The sequence below is a fragment of the Antedon bifida genome, chromosome 3 (genome assembly GCF_963402885.1).
Source record: "Antedon bifida chromosome 3, ecAntBifi1.1, whole genome shotgun sequence".
In the NCBI taxonomy this organism is placed as follows: domain Eukaryota; kingdom Metazoa; phylum Echinodermata; class Crinoidea; order Comatulida; family Antedonidae; genus Antedon; species Antedon bifida.
Genome location: NC_136228.1, coordinates 33,518,324 through 33,526,238, shown reverse-complemented (window position 1 = coordinate 33,526,238; position 7,915 = coordinate 33,518,324).

Here is a 7,915-nt window from a genome sequence, read left to right as displayed (position 1 = left end):
TGACGGTATCAAAATGAAAAACTAAAACAGCAATTTCGGAAGGACATTATCTCAGCAACCACATATTACCGTGTAGAAGAAATTTGAATACGTAAAATATAGATGCGCGCCCTTTTAAATGTGATGAACTATTACGCAAAATATGAAAATACGATTTTTTTTATTCAACTGGCCATATGATGACGTCACAACATCCGATTGGCAAAATGTTCACATGAATTCGTATCTACAATCCAATAGCTTCCAGAAAACGTTTTAATCATGATTATCACGTTTTATTCTGACGAGCTATAACAGATTGAAATTTACTGTAAAGATGAAAATAAGTGACCCACATTATTTACATTTTTAGACATGATGACGTCATAAAAATTAAAATATTTTTAACTCATGCGAAAGATAGTTGATTGACCTAGATAATATACAAATTTAGGTAAAAATGGAAAACAGATAATTGGAGATGCGGTCTATTAAATGTCATGCGCTATGATGAAAGATACAAAAATCCTATATTTTATATTCGCGTGGCCATACGGTGACGTCACAATGTCCGGTTAGCCATATTAACGCATGATCCAAAATCTAAAACTCATCAACTTCCAGAATATGCAAAAAAAATAACTTTCACCGTTTAGTTTAGGAACTACGACTGTTTAAAAAAGGGCATAATTTTGACAAATTTTGACGATTTTTTGAACTTTTTAATAAAAAATGCACGTAAATTATCCAATTCGACGTGCCCGTATGACGTAATTTTATATCGAAATTGTTCAAAAGCTGGTAAAATTACTAGAAAAGGCTGGAAAAACAAAAATCACGAGAAAAAAATTGTTTTCAACGCTACGTGCGCACCGCGCGCGTAAAAAAATGCGCGCGCGTGGGAATTTTTTACATGCTCAAAATGACATGAAACACGTAGAAAGTTGATTAGAAATTGATTTTTCGCATTTTGAAATTTCAAACGCGCGTGCACGCGTAACTTTGTGTGAAACATGTCATTTTTTTCCCACAGTCAGTTAGCGCAAGATATAACTTAAACTTTTTCTAAGTTTCAAATTAAAATGTTATATGGTTTTCGATCTATGTTAAATACGCGAAATTCATAAAAACGCGCGTAAGTCACGTTGCGCAACTCTGACGTCATTCACAATAGCAGGTGCACAACTTCACGTGAATGCCCACATGTTGACAAAGTTATAAAATGTTATGTTTACACGTTTTTGAGTTACGTGTGACACAAAAATGACAGAAAGAAAGAAGAATACAGAAAAAAAAAAACTAGATTTGAACTCGTCACTTTGACGAGTTAGTTATCCGCACGACAAACGCCACGCGCACGTCATACGTTGGAATTTTGCACATGGAAAAAGATAATGGCATTATGACCTGAACTGAAGAATATCATATGCTGTTAGTGCTGAATTCTGTCAATTTTGTGTCATATAGTATATACAGTATAAACAGTATAATCTGTATACGTTTACATACAGTGTAGAATAGGTGAAATTACGGGACCCCCCCGTTTATTCCAATTTTTAACATGGCGACGGTATCAAAATGAAACACTAAGATAGCAATTTCGGAAGTACATTATCTCAGCAACAACATGTTAACGTGTAGAAGAAATTTTAATACGTAAAATATAGATGCGCGCTCTTTTAAATGTGATGAACTATGACGCAAAAGATGAAAATACGACTTTTTTTATTCAACTGGCCATATAATGACGTCACAACGTCGGATTGGAAAAATGTTCACATGAATTCGTATCTACAATCCAATAGCTTCCAGAAAACGTTTTAATCATGATTATCACTTTTTATTCTGACGAGCTATAACAGATTGAAATTTACCCTAAAGATGAAAATAAGGGACCCACGTTATTTTCATTTTTAGACATGATGACGTAATAAAAATTAAAATATTTTTAACTTATGCGAAAGATAGTTGATTGACCTAGAAAATATCAAAATCGTGGTGAAAATAGAAAGCGGATAAGTAGAGATGCGCTCTATTAAATGTGATGCGCTGTGACGAAAGATATAAAAATCCTATATTTTATATTTGAGTGGCCATACGATGACGTCACAATATCCGGTTAGCCATATTAATGCATGATCTGATATCTCCAACTCATCATCTTCCAGAATATGGAATAAAAATAACTTTCACCGTTTAGTTTAGAAACTACGACTGTTTAAAAAAAGGTATAATTTTTACAAATTTTTGAACTTTTTCATCACGCGCGCGTAAGTTCGTGTGAAACATGCCATTTTTTTTCCACAGTCAGTTAGCGCAAGATATAAATTAAACTTTTGTTAAGTTTCAGTTTAAATTGTTATATGGTTTTCGATCTATGTTAAATACGCGAAATTCATAAAAACGCGCGTAAATCATGTTGCGCAACTCTGACGTCATTCACAATAGGAGGTGCACAATTTCACGTAAATGCCTACATGTTGACAAAGTTATAAAATGTTATGTTAACACGTTTTTGAGATACGCGAGACACAAAATTGACACAAAGAAAGAATAATAAAAAAAAAAAAAAAAAAAAAAAGATGATTTCATACAGTTACAAGGAGTTATCCGCTGAATGCGGATAACTAAAAAAGATGATGAAACAGGACAGTTACAAGGAGTTATCCGCTGAATGCGGATAACTAACTAGACATGAAACTCGTCACTTTGACGAGTTAGTTATCCGCACGACAAACGCCACGTGCACGTCATACGTTAGAATTTTGCACGTCATACGTTAGAATTTTGCACACAGAAAAAGATTATGGCATTATGACCTGATCTGAAGAATATGATATGTTAGTGCTGAATTCTGTCAATTTTGTGTCATATAGTATATACAGTATAAACAGTAGAATCTGTATACATATTACATACAGTGTAGAATAGGTGAAATTACGGGACCCGCCATTTATTCCATTTTTTAACATGGCGACGGTATCAAAATGAAACACTAAAATAACAATTTTGGAAGGATATTATCTCAGCAACAACATATTAGCGTGTAGAAGAAATTTGGATACGTAAAATATAGATGCGCGCTCTTTTAAATGTGATGAACTATTACGCAAAATATGAAAATTTGACCTTTTTAATTAAACTTGTCATATGATGACGTCACAACATCTGATTGACAAAATGTTCACATGAATTCGTATCTACAATCCAATAGCTTCCAGAAACCGTTGTAATCGTGATTATCACATTTTATTCTTACGAACTATAACAGATTAAAATTTACTGTAAAGATAAAATTAATGACCAACGTAATTTAAATTTTTAGGCATGATGACGTTATAAAAATTAAAATATTTTTAACTCATGCGAAAGAAAATTGATTGACTTAGATAATATTAAAATCTCGGAGAAAATGGAAGACGGATAAGCGTGATGCGCTCCATTGAATGTGATGAGCAATAAAGAAAGAGACAAAAATCCTATTTTTTACATTTGTGTGGCCATACGATGACGTCACAACATCCGTAAGGAAAAAATTCTGCATGAATTCATATCTACAACATATCTGCTTACATATTAAGTTAAAAAACTCGGGGGTAACGGTTGATCCTGAGGAGCTATAATAGATTCAAAATAGGCATAATTTTGACAATATTTTGTAACTTTTGCAACTAAAACGCATGAAAATGGTCTAAATCAACGTGTACGTATGACGTCATTTTAATTTGAAATGATGTCAATCTTTTTAAAAATGACTAGGAAAGGCTGGAAAATCACAGTTTAATAGAAAAAAACATGATTTTCATGCTGCATGCGCACTGCATGCGTAAAATTGTTCGCGCTCGCGGGAAATTTTGACATGCGCAAAATGTCATGAATGGCGTAAAAAGTTGATTAGAAATTAATTTTGCGCATTTTAAAATTTTAAATGCGCGTGCGCGCGTAACTTCTTGTAAAACACGCCATTTTTAGTTAACTAAAAGTTTGCCCTTGATATGACTTAAATTTTCACAAAGTGTCAAAACAAAATTATGCTTGGTTTTTAGTCTATGAGCAATCATAAAAAATCATAAAATCGCGCGTAAGTCACGTTGCGCAACTCTGACGTCATTCAAAAATAGGAGGTGCACAACTTCACGTAAATGCCCATATGTTGACAAAGTTATGAAATGTTATGTTTACCCATTTTAGAGATACGCTCTGCACAAAAAGTGAGGGAGAAAGACAGAAGAATAATACTAGACATGAAACTCGTCACTTTGACGAGTTAGTTATCCGCACGACAAACGCCACGTGCACGTCATACGTTAGAATTTTGCACACAGAAAAAAATTATGGCATTATGACCTGATCTGAAGAATATGATATGTTGTTAGTGCTGAATTCTGTCAATTTTGTGTCATATAGTATATACAGTATAAACAGTATAATCTGTACATACATATTACATACAGTGTAGAATAGGTGAAATTACGGGACCCGCCATTTATTCCATTTTTTAACAGGGCGACGGTATCAAAATGAAACACTAAAATAACAATTTCGGAAGGATATTATCTCAGCAACAACATATTAGCTTGTAGAAGAAATTTTAATACGTGAAATATTAATGCGCGCTCTTTTAAATGTAATGAACTATGACGCAAAATATGAAAATACGACTTTTTTTATTTAACTGGCCATATGATGACGTCACAACATCCGATTGGCAAAATTTTTACATGATTTTGTATCTACAATCCAATAGCTTCCAGAAAACGTTTTAATCGTGATTATTACATTTTATTCTTACGAGCTATAACAGATTAAAATTTACTGTAAAGATCAAATTAATGACCCAGGTAATTTAAATTTTTAGGCATGATGACGTTATAAAAATTAAAATATTTTTAACTCATGCGAAAGATAGTTGATTGACCTAAAAAATATCAAAATCTGGGTTAAAATGAAAAACGGATAAGCGAAGATGCGCTCTATTAAATGTGATGCTCTATGACAAAAGATACAAAAATCCTATATTTTATATTCGCATGGCCATACGATGACGTCACAATGTCCTGTTAGCAATATTGATGCATGATACGATATCTACAACTCATCATCTTCCAGAATACGTAATAAAAATAACTTTTACCGTTTAGTTTAGAAACTACGACTGTTTTAAAAAAGGTATAATTTTGACAAATTTTAAGGAATTTTTGAACTTTTTCATCAAAAACGTACGTAAATTATCCAATTCGACGTGCTGGTATGACGTTAATTTTAAGTCGAAATTGTTTAAAAGTTGGTAAAATTACTTGAAAAGGCTGGAAAAACATAAATCACGCGGAAAAAATAGTTTTTAACGCTACGTGCGCACCGCGCGCATAAAAATATGCGCACGCGTGGGAATTTTTGACATGCTCAAAATGACATAAAACGCGTAGAAAGTTGATTAGAAATTGATTTTTCGCATTTTGAAATTTTAAACGCGCGTGCGCGCGTAACTTCGTGTAAAACATGCCATTTTTTTCTCACAGTCAGTTAGCGCAAGATATAACTTAAACTTTTTCTAAGTTTCAAATTAAAATGTTATATGGTTTTCGATCTATGTTAAATACGCGAAATTCATAAAAACGCGCGTAAGTCACGTTGCGCAACTATGACGTCATTCACAATAGCGGGTGCACAACTTCACGTGAACGCCCACATGTTGACAAAGTTATAAAATGTTATGTTTACACGTTTTTGAGTTACGCGTGACACAAAAATGACAGAAAGAAAGAAGAATACAGAAAAAAAAAAAGATGATGAAACAGGACAGTTACAAGGAGTTATCCGCTAAATGCGGATAACTAACTAGACATGCAACTCGTCACTTTGACGAGTTAGTTATCCGCACCACGACAAACGCCATGTGCACGTAATACGTTGGAATATTGCACACAGATAAAGATTATGGCATTATGACAAGAACTGAAAAATATGATATGCTGTTAGTGCTGAATTCTGTCAATTTTGTGTCATATAGTATATACATGCAAACAGTATAATCTGTATACATATTACATACAGTGTAGAATAGGTGAAATTACGGGACCCGCCATTTATTCCAATTTTTAACATGGCGACGGTATCAAAATGAAACACTTAGATAGCAATTTCAGAAGAAAATTATCTCAGGAACAACATATTAACGTGTAGAAGAAATTTGAATACGTAAAATATAGATGCGCACCCTTTTAAATGTGATGAACTATTACGCAAAATATGAAAATACGTCTTTTTTTATTCAACTGGCCATATGATGACGTCACAACGTCCGATTGGCAAAATGTTTACATGAATTCGTATCTACAATCCAATAGCTTCCAGAAAACGTTTTGATCATGATTATCACGTTTTATTCTGACGAGCTATAACAGATTGAAATTTCCTGTAAAGATAAAATTAATGACCCACGTAATTAAAATTTTTAGGCATGATGACGTCATAAAAATGAAAATATTTTTAACTCATGCGGAAGATAGTTGATTGACCTAGATAATATAAAAATCGGGGTAAAAATGGAAAACAGATAATTGGAGATGCGCTCTATTAAATGTCATGCGCTATGATGAAAGATACAAAAATCCTATATTTTATATTCGCGTGGCAATACGGTGACGTCACAATGTCCGGTTAGCCATATTAATGCATGATCCAAAATCTACAACTCATCAACTTCCAGAATGTGTAATAAAAATAACTTTCACCGTTTAGTTTAGGAACTACGAATGTTTAAAAAAGGGCATAATTTTGACAAATTTTGACGATTTTTTGAACTTTTTCATCAAAAATGCACGTAAATTATCCAATTCGAAGTGCCCGTATGACGTAATTTTAAGTCGAAATTGTTCAAAAGTTGGTAAAATTACTAGAAAAGGATGGAAAAACATAAATCACGTGAAAAAAATTGTTTTCAACGCTACGTGCGCACCACGCGCGTAAAAAAATGCGCGCACCTGGGAATTTTTTACATGCTCAAAATGACATGAAACGCGTAGAAAGTTGATTAGAAATTAATTTTTCGCATTATAAAATTTTAAACCCGCGTGCGCGCGTAACTTCGTGTGAAACATGCCATTTTTTTTTCACAGTCAGTTAGCGCAAGATATAACTTAAACTTTTGTTAAGTTTCAATTTAAATTGTTATATGGTTTTTGATCTACGTTAAATACGCGAAATTCGTAAAAACGCGCGTAAGTCATGTTACGCAACTCTGACGTCATTTACAATAGCAGGTGCACAACTTCACGTGAACGCTCATATGTTGACAAAGTTATGAAATGTTATGTTAACACGTTTTAGAGATACGCTCTGCACAAAAATGACAGAAAGAAAGAAGAATACAGAAAAAAAACTAGACATGAAACTCGTCACTTTGACGAGTTAGTTATCCGCACGACAAACGCCACGTGCACGCCATACGTTGGAATATTGCACACGGAAAAAGATTATGGCATTATGACCTGAACTGAAGACTATGATATGTTGTTATTGCTGAATTCTATTATTTTGATTCATATATAGTATACACAGTGTAATCTGTATACATATCACATACAGTGTAGAATAGGGGAAATTACGGGACCCGCTATTTATTGCAATTTTTAACATGTTGATGGTTTTAAAATGAAACGCGAAGGTAGCAATTTTGGAAGGAAATTATCTCAGCAACAACATATTAACGTGTAGAAGAAATTTAAATACGTAAAATATTAATGCGCACTCTTTTAAATGTAATGAACTATGACGCAAAAGATCAAAATACGAATTTTTTTATTCAACTGGCCATATGATGACGTCACAACGTTGGATTGGAAAAATTTTCACATGAATTCGTATCTACAATCCAATAGCTTCCAGGAAACGTTTTAATCGTGATTATCACATTTTATTCTTATGAGCTATAACA